The 16,614-nt window shown below is 42.6% G+C and overlaps 1 protein-coding gene across 1 annotated transcript in view; it reads left to right on the top strand.

Moving 5' to 3' along the window:
* The window catches only part of Wwox (WW domain containing oxidoreductase), an 875,116-nt gene that overhangs the window by 572,171 nt on the left and 286,331 nt on the right, over positions 1-16,614 (top strand). The gene's annotated exons all lie outside the window — the stretch shown is intronic.

Below are 16,614 nucleotides of genomic sequence, written 5' to 3'. Positions count from 1 at the left end.
CATTGAAGAGAAGGAATTTAAGTCATACTGTAAAGTCAGATCACAATCAACAGCTCCTCTGCATGCTGGGAAGGGTCTGAGTTGACTCTAGGTGGCTTTGTGTAAGTGCCTTTTAAACCTGGATTAGGGTGATCAGCAGTGTGTCTCATGAAATGATCCAGGGGATTCGATTCCAAACAGATTCAGCATTGCAAGAATTAGAGAGGAGGATGGAGAAGCCACAGTTGGAAATGGGTAGACCAGGATCTAAGAAGACTGGAAAAGATGTTCATAAAATACAAAGGGGAATGAAACAGGCTTAAAAGAAGTACTCGCTTTATAAGAAATAAAGAAATGACCGGGGGACCCTTATTTAGAAAAGCACATGTACACACACATACACCTGGCAGGATTGGTGGGTCCAGAGGCTCTTTTACTGTAAATGCTGCCAAGATTATACTACTGTTTGGGTCTTTGCTTTTAGTAATCATTCCTCTTTTTATTTTATTTTTTGGCATCATAGAAATATTGCCATAAATAGTGCAGTTAGCGGAGGGTGCTACTTTATTACTGTCAGCTATGATAATGGTAGAGCAAATGTCAGTAAATGCAAAAGCTAAGACCAGAACCTAGGAGCCTCCCATCCCAGATCCTTCCTGGATATTCCCGGATGTTAAGCAATGCAACCTCTCCATTGCCTTCCCCGGGAAAAGAAGCCGCCCAGGTTGGTGATGGGTTGATAGCAGTTTCCAAACAAGCCTGGGAAGCATTCATTATCCCGGTGACTGTTGTGTTGACTTGGGAAGCCACCCACGCCCTCCTCACTGCTTTCTGGGGATGAGATCTCTTAGATTTGCCTGAGCTTTGGGCAGCCTTCCCACGCAACGCACCCGCGATGAAATGTTGTGACTCCTTGCCATGAAATAATTGGAAATCACTTCTCAGCTAGAGCGGGGATGCTGCGTCAAGGAGGAAGTAAACATAAAAAGGCATAAATGTGTGAGAAAGTGAGCAAATCAAAGTAATAGAGGAGCAAAATAATCCATCCCCTCTCCCTGGCTCAGCGAGGATGCAAATGATCTGTCATTAAGTCTCCTATACAAAGGCAGCCGACATAACTGTTGTGTCAAATATTTAGCCACAGTGTTCAGAGCAATTTTTTATCATGTTTTTTTTTATAAGTTTGATTTACCAATCTTTGGTGCAATTCCTATTTTTAGAGGATGGCTCCTATTTTTTAATTTGTTTTCTCTGAAGCTCTGGATCCTCATTGGCGTTTCAGCCGTCCACTCAGTTCCTAACAGCAGAACAACACTGAAAAGCATAATTACATTTCCTAATTATGTGTAATTAGGCAAAACCCAGATGATGTATTCAATGTGCTCTCAGAACAGCCAGGGGTCAAGGACTGTTGGAATTCGGTAACATTTTTATAAATGAGCGGTGTGTTATTTAACGTCGGGGTCCACAGTAGTGCTGGGTGCCTTGTAGACCAATACAGCAGTTGAGATATACAGCGTTCATTTATTTAGCCAAGGAAAACCATAACTGATTCCCCACCTCTTTACCTTCCTCTCCTTATTGAAGACCAGAGTTTAGATTTGCTATTCTTAGCCCAAGAGGGGCCCTCTAAACTCAGAACCATAAAGTTCCGCTTACTGACAGCCTAAGTGATATTTATTTTTTCAAAGCTTAATCCTTTTGAAACATGGAGAAATAAATACATCCTCTTATCTACCATATGCCTGGGATGGGGAATAAATCCTTATTTTTCCTGCGGTGTGGTACCAGTGGGCTACAATGAATAATTTGGGCAGTCTCGCTGAAGATAATAGGGAAACCTTCTCTATTACCAGCGATAATTATGAATCTCATCATAGAAAGCATCCCGAGCCTGAACATCAATCAGGGAAGATAAACAATGGGAAATGATAGGTATACAAAAGGGAAAATGGCAAGGGCCCATATGGAGGGAAAGACCGCAGAATTCTGGCGGGGTTATAAATCATAGAGTCAAATAATTTCCATGCAATTAATATCCTCAAATTAAAACATACGTTTTTAAAGAAAGATTCCGGAGACGGGTAGGCTGGGCAAACTGGCTGCCTTACAAGATTCTTCTGAAAATTCCAGAGCCATCCTTCTTCTTGGATTTGTCTATTTATTCCTGGTGGGAGTCAGCTAAGACACCAACTAGCAATGCCACCACATGAACTGACCCGATGACCTCATGCCAGCTCACTGGGACCAGTCCACACACCAAGGAGGCCAGAGCTGGTGATGTCTGGCTCTCAGGATTCCTGTCTGGGATAGAACAACAGAGACAGACCTATTGAGGCCAGCCATGCAGCCAGCCCCGTGAAGCACTTGGCAAGAGACCCGTGGAAGCCATTTCCTGAGGGTCACTGTCTCCTCCTATTTAATAGCCCCCTATTTGTGCACATTTTCATCTCATCCCCCCTCCCACCCTTTTTCTTTTATCAAATACCCAGGTACTTCTGGGGACTTTCCTTAGGGGGAAAAAAGGAATCCACTCATAACTCTAAGAATATACTGCATTATTATTGCACCATGACTGTTAAACAGGAAATTTAACACCGTATGGCTAATTTATTTAGTGGATCCAGGGCAAAGTCCAACAAGGTTTCCAGCCTTTCCTTATGTCTGTCTGCATGTACAGATTCACAGACTATGGACTACTGACATGAACTCATACAGAACCTTGCCACTCCAACCCCTGTTGAGGAATAGCAGCTTGATTTGAGTCAATTGTCAAATATGTCCTAAAGGCCGCAAATTATGCTCCTGGGTTTTCTTTTTAAAATAGGTTTAATATAATATTTTATAAAATATACTTTTAAAGAAATATATAATTTTCCCCCAAAGCAAGGGTTTTCCCATTCCATATAATTTGCTAAGTGTGGCTTGGCTACGTTGTAGCCCATAATTTATAGTCAGCTTCCACAAGGCAAAAAATAACTCCAAGCTATGATTAAGTAAGTAATGGACAAGGTAACTAATATTCCCGGAAGGTTGGCCTTCCAGATGCTCATTTTAAGTGACAAAATGGTTGAAGGTTGAGATGCAGTCCTGTACGAATTCCATCGAGTTGTGGGGAATCAAGAGGTGACATTATAGACAGGCAGCTCTGCGCAGTCCGGACATGGAGCTCAGAGTGAATGTTCCACATCTGCATTTGAATGAGCCTCTGCCTCATTTTCCCTACCCAAGGCAAATGGCTCTGTGCCTATTTGTGCCACCAGTGTACCACCCACTAAGACAATTTGTCCGGAAGGGCTGTCCTAGTCCAGTCTTAACCAATTCTGAGGCAAGCAGTCTGGACGTACTGTGGTGCATGGGATAGGCATGGCAGAGGGGGAAAAGCACCGGCTTAGGAATTAGGCAAAACTGGACTTGAACTTGGACTTAGTCTTCAGCAGCTTTGTGACCTTGAGGAAGGTTTTTGCTGAGATACACTTTGGCTTGCAGGAAAGTCACACAAACAGTGAGAGCATTCCCGTGAATCCGTGGCCCCTCTTCCTCTAATGCCAGCATGATGCGTTTTTCCACACTGAGAAGTTAACTTCGGAACAATGCCGTTAACTAAACTCAGGCTACAGCTGACCCACAGACTCTATTTGCATTCAGTTGGGTTTCCACTGCCGTCCTTAACTGGCTCCGGATACCCTACTACATTTACCGCTATGTCTCTGCCATTCACTTTTCCCCATCTATATCAGTGTGGATACACAAATATTTATTTTATTCCATAAGTCAGAGTAACAATGTTGTCATCATATATTTTGCTGTTCAAATTGTTTCAGCTTTGACAACTGGGCTCTTTCAGATTGGCTCTTATACCCTCATGACCCATCCTTCTTTTGGAGGACTGTTTGATTGCTATGGTACTGCAACAGGCTTGTATTTTCTGCACCAATTTTGGCTTTAAGTACTTCCCCAAGGAAGAAGTTCTGGTTCCTTCCATTGGAGAATCACTTGTGGAATCAAGAGCTGGGTGCTAGGTGTGCTCATTGCTACTAGCCTGCCATGGCTTCTGAACCTCCCAATGGGCAGAATATGGAAATGTGATATGCATACTAATCTAGGCACATGCTACACATATCTCTATTTCTGTTTCTGCATGTGATATGTTTTAATATATGTATCATATTTTTGTTTATATCTAGACACATTTTACCCCCCCACACACATACATATTTTGATATAAATTTGTACCTGATTCCAATACAACACAACTGAACATTCACTCTGAGCTCCATGTCCTGTGTTTTTCTAACGTTTCTTGGGAATTTAACCTTCTAAGTCTCTATTTCTTTTCTATAAGATGGTGATAATAACCACTGTAGTATAGGGTTTGGGGGAGGTATGGTAAATTATAAAAATGGTAACTTTCATTAAAAAGAAAATAAGGAACTAGTTAATTCCTCCACCCACTGCATTAGCATCCACCCTGTAGAATGGTGCAGGAACCTTAACGAAGATCATGCAAGCAGAGGTGTGGGAAGCATTTGGATACCAGGGCTTACTCTTGCTGCTTACTCTTGCCCTAAGGCCAGCACATGAACAAGACTGAGCTAACCTGCAGGAGAATGAGGGGCCATTTGAAGGGCACCTAGTTACCCTAGTGGTTGTTTTCCAATCCCTGGGATATGAGAAAGTCACTCTAAAGCCATCTAGCTATCAGTCACGCTAACCGCTGACTCTAGACATGTGAGAGCCCAGCAGAGATCAGCCAAGACAACCTACACCACTGAAACAGCCCAGCCCATGCAATCACAACCAGTCAACAACAACAAAAGGCTGTTGTTTCACCCACTGAATTTTGCTCTGGTTTAATATGCAGCAAATGCTAATAAAAACAGAAGGATTCAAGTCAACTTGTGGAAAACAAGTAACAGTAACTTTTTTACAACCTGAGCTGTCAATAATCACTGCTTTTGGTTGTTGGTGACGTTACCTTTGAGAAAAAAAAAACGTCAAGTCTTGTTTGCCCCCAAATACTGTCCCAGCCAATTTACATAAATGAACTGTTTTTTGCTAACTGTGGGAACCAGTCATTTGGACTCTAGCAGCCCTTTGGAAAGTACCACTGTTAAAGTGAAAATCTCCATGTATTTATCAGCTTGTGCCAAGGTAGACATAGTGCTCCGGAGACATGGGGTATGAGGTAGAATGAGCACTGTGAACACTGGGAAATGGAAAGGTCTTCATCTGGTGCTGCCTAAGGGGGTGTGGAGCCTGGCCTGGTGTAGGAAGGAGAGAGGGTGCAGGGCAGGAGAGCTTAAGAGTATCTGAGCAGGCCAAATTTAGCCTAATTAACAGATTTGCCTAGGGCTGACCCCGAAGCAGAAAGCAAAGCCTAGATCAGCCTGCTCCCCTCCTACCAATGAGGTAACGATGAGGTTGAACCACCAGTTCTCAATCCCACAGAAGAGATTCCCAAAATAGACGGGAGTGAAGCAGAGAGACTTCCACGTGTCTTCCCTCCTCTGAGATTCAGTATTTCCTTAATGACCCAATGCAACTTTTTAACACAGTTTTTATCCTTGCAGATGATTTACTGCACTTCTTTTGCTGCTGGTCATAATCATATTTCTATTTGGTGGCAAAGATGCTAAGAAACATTTGCCATGATAACTCACAGAAGCCTAATTGCCTAGAGCAATAGTGTGACAGGCGGCCACCAAATTGCAATGGACTTGGCCACCAAGAGGGCGGTCAGTGCTCTGAGGATAGCTGCCCAGTGTCTGCTGGGCACCCCATGGGAGACATCTTCTGTTAGTCCCAACTCAGTTACCCTTCTTCCTTCATTGGCAAGGAAGGGTCACTGTAAACCTTTGTCTCTTTAAGTTAACTTTTCTTCTCCCATCTTGCCCCATTTTGGGTTCATTTCATTGTTGAAATTCAGTAGTGCACCCCTAAATACTTAAGAGTCTGGGGCTATCTAGACAAAGGGAGAAGAGATCCCATAGTAGTTGATCACCAAGATGAACAACAAGATGACCCTTACCTCCTGGTTTTCAAGAACTAGTGTAATTCCCTCCTACTCTGAACAGGCAGACCTTTGTAACCAACAAAGAAGTGGTGATAGATCATGACCTTTGAGGCTAGGTGACAAAATTTTGAGACATCTGCCTTCTTTTCTCTTGGATCACTTGATATGGGGGAAACTGATGCCACTCAAGCAGCACCATGGAGAGGGCCAAGGCTCAAGGACTCAGTCCTCCAATCAACAGCCAGATTCACTTGCCAGCCATGTGAGTGCGCCATCTTGGAAGCAGGTCCTTCAGCCCCAAGTATGCTTTCAGATGACCACAGTTGAAACCGACATCCTAACTTGGGAGAGACTCAAGCCAAACTGTCATCTAAGCTGTCCCTACATTTTTGACTCATAAATTCTGTGAGATCTTAAATTTTTTATTGCCATTTTAAGATGCTAAGTTTGTAGTAATTTGTTATTCACCAATATTAATACAACCTATTTGCACTCTTCTACAGGCTAAAAATTCAAGGGCTTAACAACAGTTAAAATGGAGAAAAACATGAATTCCCAAATGTTTTCATCCATCTCATCAGTTTAAAAATTTGTAGATAGAAACTTTTACAAGTTAATAAATCCTTCTTCTCCAACCCCCACGACCTCTCATTGTCTGAGAATGGTGTTTGGTGGCAAGATGCTTTCACCTCGTCACTACAGGACATCTTGGAGGTCAATCAATTAATATCTTAGCTCTGCTAAGTATTAACTTACCCAAAGTCACATAGATCATTAATGATGTTTTCCTCAGTTTTCTCATCTGCAAAATGAAAATAACTGGTACAATTGTATAGAAATGTAATATCAGTAAGATGTTTAATCCAGTGCCATACATAGCTTTGGCAAACACAGAGTAGGCAGTATTTTCATCATTGTAGTTATTAACAGTTGAAACCCCAAATCTTTCCTCAGTCAGCTTTACTAAAACCCTCTCCCTGGTTTCCATTCCTCATGGATCCTCTCTACCAGGAGGCAGAATCTGTATATTCTTTTCATCCAGGGTTTTATCTAAAACCCTTCGCTGCTGTCCCTCTCCTGGGGTGCATAAGGAGGGGAGGAAAATTTCTTCTAAGGTAACTTAGCGTGTACTCTGCAGCATGTGGGACACTGCTGGCACCTCTTGTAAAGCTTAGCCGAGTGTGCAAGAGTAAGTAGACCTGTGTCCCAGCAGGTTCACACTGAACCCATAGACACCTTGGTAGTCCTGGCTAACTAATAGCAAACCTCGCAGCAGTGAGTCTTCAGATAAGTGAACACTAGCTCTCTCTCTAATGAAAAGTCACAGCCTAATCTAATTTTTAATGCTTTCCATATCAAGGATGCCAGCATATGCCTTTTTAAAATTTTATTTATTTATTTTTAGTTGTAGATGGACACGATACCTTTACTTTATTTATTAATTTTGTATGTGGATCGAACCCTTGCCTCACACATACTAGGCAAGCATGCTACCACTGAGCTACACCCCAGCCCTAATATATGCCTTTTTATTTCTGAAAGGGTTTCCAGAATGTTAGTTTAAAACATGAACAAAGGAAATGAAAAGTAAAAGTGCATGTTGTACCACACCTAAGGATAACCACAACTGCCATTTCACTAGATTTTCTTATAGATTTTTCTTGTGTATTCATGATTGTTTTCATGTAGTAGTAACTTTGCTGGATGCATTTCATTTTTGTTTCTTGATTTTTTTTTCCTCAGTTAAAATGGTGATAGTGAGCATTCTTTGTACTCTTATTTTTTCAAATTGCTCATTATGAGTTTGTATTATGTCATAATAAAATTTAATTTATTTTAGGGAAAATGAAAGATGTTACCATGCAGGTAACTTTGTTTATTATTTGTCTGCAGTCGATCAAATAGGATCTCTTTGTTCCACAAAATGAAACCTCTAAGTCTTTTCACACCAAATGTTTGAAATAATCATGAAATAGGTTCTAATGAATTCAGGAGCTAAAGATGACTCTCATTTAGATAACACTGATAGCTCTCTAAAACATTTATTTAGTTAATATTTTACTTCCTGTCTGTGGATCTTTCAAACTGTAACACACCACAGAAAATGAAAATTGCTACATCAGGTTAAGATCAACACCTAATGAAATCTATATTTGCTAAATTTTGAACTGCCTTTGTTTAATGAAACTTTACATGTGGGTTATGGGGTTTTATTTTCTTAGTGAACTGTGTCTCAAATTTAGACTCCATTATTTCTTAAAAATGAATATGGGACATCATAAATAAATCAGGACTGTGATTGACAGCCTACCTAGAAAGATTAAGCAATTGGGGGTGATGGTCCCCCACTCCCCAATTATTGCCTTTGTTCTTACAAGTGTGTTTAAATCTATTTCTGTTAATTTACAATTTGAAAGGTGGGTGAGGAGCAGAGTTTGAAAAATAGATTACTGTCTTCATTAATACAGGTTTGACCTACAAAGTCTTCACGTACTTAATGATTAAAAACCAAAGTACTAAATAATAAATTATAAGAATTTATAGGAGTCATCATCTTGAAATTAGCTTACTGAATGTTCTTATCATAATAAATCTGAGTGGGTGTCTAATTTAGTGTTAGCTGACTAAAATTATATGTTGCGGGCAAGGAAAAAAAACACTTTTGTTTGAAGACAAATGCAGTGAGTTTAATCACAGGTGATCTGAAAGGCACCTATCTTTTGCTATGTTCACTTGGCAGAAACTTTGGCAAAACTGGTTGAATGAAGATCGATTCCAATTTGTAAATCTAGCAGAGAATAAAATCTTCCCCTGCACCGCAGTGATGTTTGTGTTAACACTTCCCACCTGGAGCTGTAGCCCATCAGATTCTAGAGATGGAATTCAGCTACGGGAAGACGCTGAGTGCCCCCATTCCAGGCCTGCTTAGATTCAGTCATTGTCAAGGTTGAAGGTGGAGGCCAGGTGGGCGTGGCCTCTCCCGTTTCCACCTCTCATTCCCTTCTCCTTAGGCAATGCTTTACTGAGCGTCCACCCTGGTCAGCCAGAACCCTGTGCCAAGCCCAAGGGACAGAGGAGAAAGCAGGGCTCAGGCCTGAAGACAGAGGAGGCTTCAGGGCTGCTGTTTCCCTTGAGGGATCAGCTCATGAAACGCGTGCAGACTGAGGGGATCCCTCTAGACCAGGAGAAAGCATACTGACGAGGCAGGATGGGCCTCCACAGATGATAGAAGACAGTGTCCAGGACCTACACTGGGTTTGGATCCCCAGAGGCACACTGTTGAAGGCTCATCCCCAGTGCAGAGGTGTCCAGAGGTCGGGGCTTGGAGAAGTGATGAGATCGTGATGACTCTGACCTCGACAGTGGATTAATCCCTAGAGGGATTCATAGCTGGAGGGACTCTTAGGAGGTGGTGGAATGCTGCAGTCCAGCTGCAGCAAAATAACTGGGGGGTGACGAACAACTTGTGTGCATTGATACAGCAGGAGTAGGAGCCGTTTATTGTAGGACAGGAGCGGTACATATACATTCCACACAGCTTATCTAATTAACATAAACTCTACAGCAGTCAACCAATAAGGAATCTCCACACTTAATGGCTCGCTGACATTACGTTACTTCACAAACCACTCCCTCTGGCAAAATGCCAGGCACCATCCAGACTTGTTTACAGACTCTAACATTTGCCAGGCGCCATCGTGTGACTTGTTTACAGACCTTAACAGTGGAAACTGAAAGAAGTGGTGGCAGTGGGTCCTTGGGGATGTACCTTGAGGACAGAATCTTGTCCACAGCCCCTTTAACCACCCCCTACTTCCTGGCTGCCCTGAGGTTCACCAATTTTGCTCTGCCAACACCCTCTCTGCCATGTTGTCTTGCCTGACCATGGGCCACAGCAATGGACCGAAACCTCTCAAATTGTGACCCCAGAGAAGTCTTTCCTCCTTTGAAGTGCTGTTTGCCTCATGTGCTTTGTCACACTGATGAACACAGGCAGGGATCACTTTGTGAAGGGCCTGGGAACATGCGTGGACCCTGTTTGTAGGAGAGGGAGGCACTGAGAGCTTTGAAGTAGAGATTATGGTGATTTTATATCAAAGTGGAAATGGAATAAATATTTTTCAGATACCATGGGAAGCTGGCATGTAATTCAATATTTTTTTTTCAAAATTCAGTATCTTAGGAAATAGGAGAAACACACACACACAAACACAAGTACACATACACACATACCCATATACATGTATGCATACCTGTATATACTGAAGTAGTTTACCTCAAAGAATTTTTGCAAGTCAACAAGAAAACTACAAACCTCCCAAAAGAACCCATGAGCAAAGATGGTGAACAAGAAATCCAATGAAGAAAATTGACACATATGTTTAAAAGTCTCAACCTTACTTTTAATTCATGGAAATGGAAATTAGGAAATGAGATACTTTTCTGTACCATGATGTGGCAAAAGCTGAGAGAGAGAGAGAGCGCCCACTCTGGGGAGCACGTAGACTGTAAAAGGGCATAAAAAAGAAATGTCCTGAATTGGTTTTTTTTCATGATGTAATTCACAGCCTCATTCCTGATAAATTCCTTAAGCAATTTTCTGATAAACTTTAATGGGATTAAGACTTGTTCTGAGAAGCAGTCACCCATCTACCCAGCTGACTGTCAGTAAGAGTCTGGCAACCTAAAGCCAAAAGTTCTCTTCTTTTTGTATCTAACCTAACATTGCGGGTCTTATCATTCCATTTCCCTACAAAATGTCTTCACCAAGAGAGAATCTTTGAATGAATCTGCTAGAGGCCTTTTCCCTGGTCGTAAAATTATAATAAAACTTTAACTCGTGTTCTTAACTAGATTTTCTTTAAAAACAACAACAACAAAATCCTTAACAAGGGAAAAGAACACTATCCGTAAATTGGTTTTGGTGACTATGGAAAGCAAGTTGGCAATTTCAACCCAAATGAAGCATACCTTTTGATCAAGCTACTGCATTCTGAACTAGAAAATACAGAAATACTTGAGTAAATACTCAGGGTCACACAATTACAAGAATCAATGATGATTTAGCATTACCTTATTACATAATTCTCATTTATTTATTTGACCTCTGCTATTTTAATCCTAACAATAAGTTTTGGTGATGTTCCTTTTTTAGGCATTAAATACTGCATATCCAAAGGACAAAAGAGAGAGATCTATGGGTACCCATGATTGAATATATACATATCTATTCATGAATATATATCATCCATGGCATTATGTTTATTATATTTAGAAAAAGTAAATTGCAGAACCCTCCATATATTTTTATAGTTTTTTTTTAATAAAGCTATACTTATGCTACATATTTCATTTGCATTTACATATTTGGGAAGTGACCTGGGATTGATTGATACACCTGAATTCAAACAGTGCTAACTCCTGGACCAGAAAAAAAGGGGAGAGGATGTGCTTTGTCACAGTGATGAGAAGGCTTTACGGAAAAGGGAAGGCAAGGGAAGGGAAGGGGGGGAAGGCAGGAGTGGATCTGATTTTTCACCCCCTGCTGGTTTCCCCTCCCCCACCCCCTCTGCAATGTCTAATTAATTAGAAGAGCCATGCCTTCCAGAAAAGAGCAGGCATACCTGTGGGAATCTCACCAGGAAGAAGTGGGTCTTGTGGTGCAGGGGGAAAGCTTTTTTTAATATTAAAAATTAATTAAAAATGGAATGTGTTAAAGCTCAGTTTTTATCATTAGCGCCCATTCCAGAGGGCCAGGCGTTGTTGGTAAAACTTCAAATTCTTCCTGTTGCTGTAGGTGTGGTTTTAGGCAATACATACTATTTTATGTGTCAGTCCCTAAAACTGATGATCTCCTGTGATTCCGTTGGATTGGCAGAAGACAGAGAAGCATCATATTCAAACCTCAGCCCACAGCCTCCCGTGTCCACGGATATCACAGCTGGCAAACATACAGCTAGCAAAAATACTGATAATTATTTTCACAGGAAGAACATCAAAGGGGCAATTTCATGGGACAACATGGGAGAGCTGCTTTCTGCCTTCTAAAGGCAGTATTTACCTCACCTGTTTCGCTCAGACAGGTTTTCTCCAGGTAAACATCCTATGGCCTAGCTGGAATGAGAAGCCATGCCAAACCTAAGGGCTGGGTGACATATCCTACCAGCTATAAGCTGACAACTCTAATGACTTCGATAACAGCATTTTCATGCGCAATCTTTCTAGTTCTCAAAAGAGAAGTTGTGATATATTTCCAGCCACAAGTTAGCATCATCAACAAGCACCCAGACTGCTTGCTGGCAGAACGGGATCTGAAGTGGCTTCCATTCCCACCCTTCCTCCCGTCGTCATGTGAGTTTCACTGGCGGATGGGGTTCTGCAGTATTTTTACCTGTGCTGTTCTTTCTTCGTACTAGACCACATGGTGCATCAGTCCTCCGTCAAGGGAGCTTTGGACATTTGTGAATCCATGAACAGATGAAGGAATTGGGTGATGGTGGTCTGCTTACTCACTCTTTCCACCCTTTAGATGAGACCCCTGTTCTGAGCATCTGCCGTCCACTAGTTCACACAAGACCCGTCTAGTTCATGTAGTCCCTGAAGGTCAGAGTGGATTGCTACACCTTGACTTGTTCACTTGCAATTGAAAATTAAAAAGTAAAAAAGAGGAAGTGGGTATCTGTCAGGTGCCGGGCCTGGGTCTGAGAGGGAAAGAGCAACAATGAAAAGCCCCTGCCCTTTCTGACGGCATGAAGAAGATTGGCCGTGCTCACAAAACAGATCTGATGTAGCTTCAGATAATGACAACGTGCTGAAGAGTTCTTCAGTTCCCAGGAACCTCTAAGCGGAGGGTTCTGGACTATGGACTGTGAGGTAGGCCCCGGGGTGTCTGCGAATCCTCAGAGATGACTTGCACCCTTGTGTTCCACTACACGTCTCTGGGAAGAGGGTCTTCATAGCTCACCCTGACGCTCTCAGTTAGCTTCCCTGCTTGAAGCCATGACCAGGCCCCCTGACCCTTCACCTCTGCGGCTGCCTTTTGTAAAGAGGGCCTAACAGTGACTCTCCTGGCTCAAAGCTCTATTCAGGCAGGGGCTGAGTCTGTTCTGTCTTCTCAGTGTCCCTGGGGCCCCTTCTGTGTCCCTGGGGCCTACCCAGGGCCTTGCATATGGCAAGTGAGCAACAAATATCTGTTGAACCAGTACACAAATACATTCATGGATGGTCAATGAGTCTGGTTTTTGTCTCATTAACAAATTATCTGACTTAGTGAGTTGGATGAGGCCCTCAAAAAGATCTGTCCATGACCTATAAACACCACCACACAATATGTGTGTTTTGTGGTTGGCTTCTTTCACACTGCATGCTGTTGTGCATGCATAGTTGTGACTGTGTGTGTCGGCACATCACTGCTTGTCTGGCCAAATAGCACTCTCTGTGAACAAAGAACACATTTTGTTTCTATTTTCATCTGCTCACGAACATTTACGTGGTTTTCATCCTTTGGCTACTGTGAGTAGAACAGCTCTGAACATTTATGCACAAGTTTGTGCGAATATCTATTTTCAATTCTTTGGAATATACATGCATGCACGCACACACACCACGTCCCTAGGAGTGCACTGGTGGGTCATATGATAATTCATATTTAACTTATCAAGAAACCCTCTTGTTGATTTTTTGATGTTGGATATTTGAAGATAATACCAAATACACTCTTTTCATTTGACAGAGTTTTTTTCCCCCTTTTTTAAGTTAGAATTTTTCACATTCCTCAGGACCTCAGGATGAAAATACCAGGAAGAATGCTAATTTGATCTTGACTTTCAAGGATCAGAGCCAGCAGCACTCCACTCCGCAGTGTCTTTCTGCAAAGCGAGCCTGGGCTTCCCTGCTCCTGGGGCCGTGCCGAGGTCCCTTTTGTGGCATCTGCGCAGAGCTTGGGGCAGCGCAGGGTCTGAGGGAGCATTGTGATTAGGGGGTCTGGCCTTTCAGAATAAGGCTGGGTGCAGTCTGCAGAGTATAGAACCAGCCTCTGGTTACTGAGGTCCCAACAGGCGCAGCTCTGAGATTCCTCTCAGCACAAGTGTGACATCAGGTACAGGATCATTCCTTGGATGAAGGAAAACAGCTGTGTGGGTGTTTCTTTCAAACTGCACTTTGTAAAACTAATGCCTTAATCAGTTAAAGTAAACCCTCTGCCTTTTGAAGTGCTGGGAACGCTATGTACAGATGGACCTATCGGTTTTAGAGTTGGAGAGTTGGATTTAGGACACAATCAGGTGATTTTTCCTTAATTTCCTAGCTTCCTCTTCCAATTTTTATTTCTTGCCAATCCAAGAAGTGTTGTAAAATTAGCACAGAAGTCCCCTAGTAAATGACTAATTAAAAAAAGAAGAAAAAGAGGAACAGAGTGAAGGTCACATAGAGGGTAAGACTGTGGCTAGATCTTCACTCTCCGGCCAGCTTTGATTCCTAGCTTCTCCCCCTCCTGGATGAGGCCTTTTTGGAATTTATGAAACACTCCCTGAACCCCCATCTCCTCCACCATGAACGGGCGATTCAAATGGACGCTTCCAGTGATTGCTGTGAGCATGAATGGAGTAAGACATAAAGTGCACAGGACTGTGCCTGGCCTGTAACAGGTGTTCAACAAACCATTACCTATGATCGCTTTGTTTTTAAATAATAGCATTTTAAAAAAAAACTGAAGGTGAAAACATTTCAGTGCAGAAAAGGAAACATAATTAAACTATTCCCAGTGTCCATGAGTCAAAAACACACCAGCGTGCGCCAGAATGCAGATTCTTGCTGGAAGTATTTATTAAGTTCTTGCAGCAAAGACAAAAATAATTGATCTCTGTGTCTTCCGTTACATAGATGTCCCATCGATCTCTTGGCCTGATTTTTCTTTAATACTTGGGTTATGAAAACCCCCAAGAATCCTCCTGCCAGTCTCCACAGCAGGGACATAAATCAGCGCTTGCAGTTTCACAAGCGCCTGCCACTCCTGCCAGAGTCTCCTGGAGGCAGCTGTCGTCAGACTCAGAAATGGCCATTTCTCCCTTCCTCCCTTTGGGGGCTCGAGACATGATTAACTTGCAATAATCGTGACTCCCTCATTAAAGAAAAGCTGTAGCGAGGGAGCCAACATGGGGACCGACCAAGATGTCCCAGGCTATTTTTTTCAGCACATCAGCTGTGTGGGTGCCTCTTGTTCTTCCGACCTTCAGGTTAGTAAAATGGAGACCAGTTGTTGAAGCTGTGAGCTATCAATAAAAGTTAATGTACCACAGGAAATTGGAAGGGGAACAAAATCACTTAAGTGTTCAGGGCCACCACACCACCAGAGCGTCCCCGCGAGCTGGTCGGCTCAGGGAGGCGTTTTGTTGTCCTGGCTTGCAAGGTAGCATTATTTTCCCAAGTAAATGGCAGATTGTGCAGATCAAGGACATTGGCAGTAAACCAGGAATGCGGTGTTCCCGGCCCTGGGCTCTCCAGGGAAGCCGAGATGGTTTTCCGATGTGTCCTGGGGTAGGACCATATTCAAATCACTGGTCTTCCTGGTTTTTCTTCCATAGTGGGGTCAGTAGGTGACCACACTCAAAGGCCAGGTGTGCACCCTCAGGGTTGGGAGTGAACTCTTTTTTTGGCCTAAAGATTCAAATCTGTCCCCAGGCCACAGACTGGATAAGTGTTAAAGCTGAAAGGTTTTAAATTTGCATTTTACCATAAAGTCTCCTGCTACAGGCTGGGACTGGTCCTCCTGGAGTCTGAGCCCTGTATGGAAGGAGGAGGGTTAGAGAATGTCCACAAGAGAAAACCTTAGTACTTGGCTCAGTAAAAGCGGTTAATGGTGAGAAAGGATATGTCAACGACAGGAAAGAGCGTGAGACCAAGAAAACTGCAAATAGGCTTTCTTGCTACCTGATCCCTGGGTGTGAGCAAGGACTTCAGATAGAAGGGAAAACTAAGTGGATATCTTTGCTTGGTTTAAAAAAAATGTGCCATCCCCACTCATTTTCCTGCCTTTGCTATTTTATGTATTTATTGATGTGCTCTTTGCCTTAGAAATGAAATCGAGGTTGTACACAGTCCTTGACATAACACGTCTCACGCCATGCTTCTTTATAATCCATGGCTATCATGTCTTTCCAAGTTATAGTCAGGGAAACTGAGACTCAGAAAAGTGAAATGCAGGGGCTGAGTGTGAGGCTCAGTGGTGGAGCCGGAGCCCATGCTTAGCAAGGGTGAGCCCCAGGGTAAAGCCCCAGGATGACAAATTAAATTAAATTAAATTTAAAAAGGGAGAGAAAAGTTACATGCATTGGCTTAAAGTCTTAGACTCAGCAGGCTCTGAACATGAGGTTGTAGGGCTATTTCCCAGTCTGCTAATCTGCGACCCTTTCTAACCTCTCCATGGCCACTAACTAAAACAAATCCCAAACCATCTCCTGCCGGCCGGGCTGGCTTAAATCTTGCAGACTGGGGTGCTAGGATTTAAGGATGATGAAGATCAGAACTCTCACCCAGTAGGGATGAGAATGAAAAATGGTATAACCACTCTGGAAAGCTGCTCCAGTTTCTTAAGAAGTAACACACATGTATCAGATGATTCA

The sequence above is a fragment of the Marmota marmota genome, unplaced genomic scaffold, assembly GCF_001458135.2.
Source record: "Marmota marmota marmota unplaced genomic scaffold, marMar, whole genome shotgun sequence".
NCBI lineage: Eukaryota > Metazoa > Chordata > Mammalia > Rodentia > Sciuridae > Marmota > Marmota marmota.
Note: the sequence above shows the minus strand (reverse complement) of the source record. Positions and strands in the feature narration are given on the sequence as shown.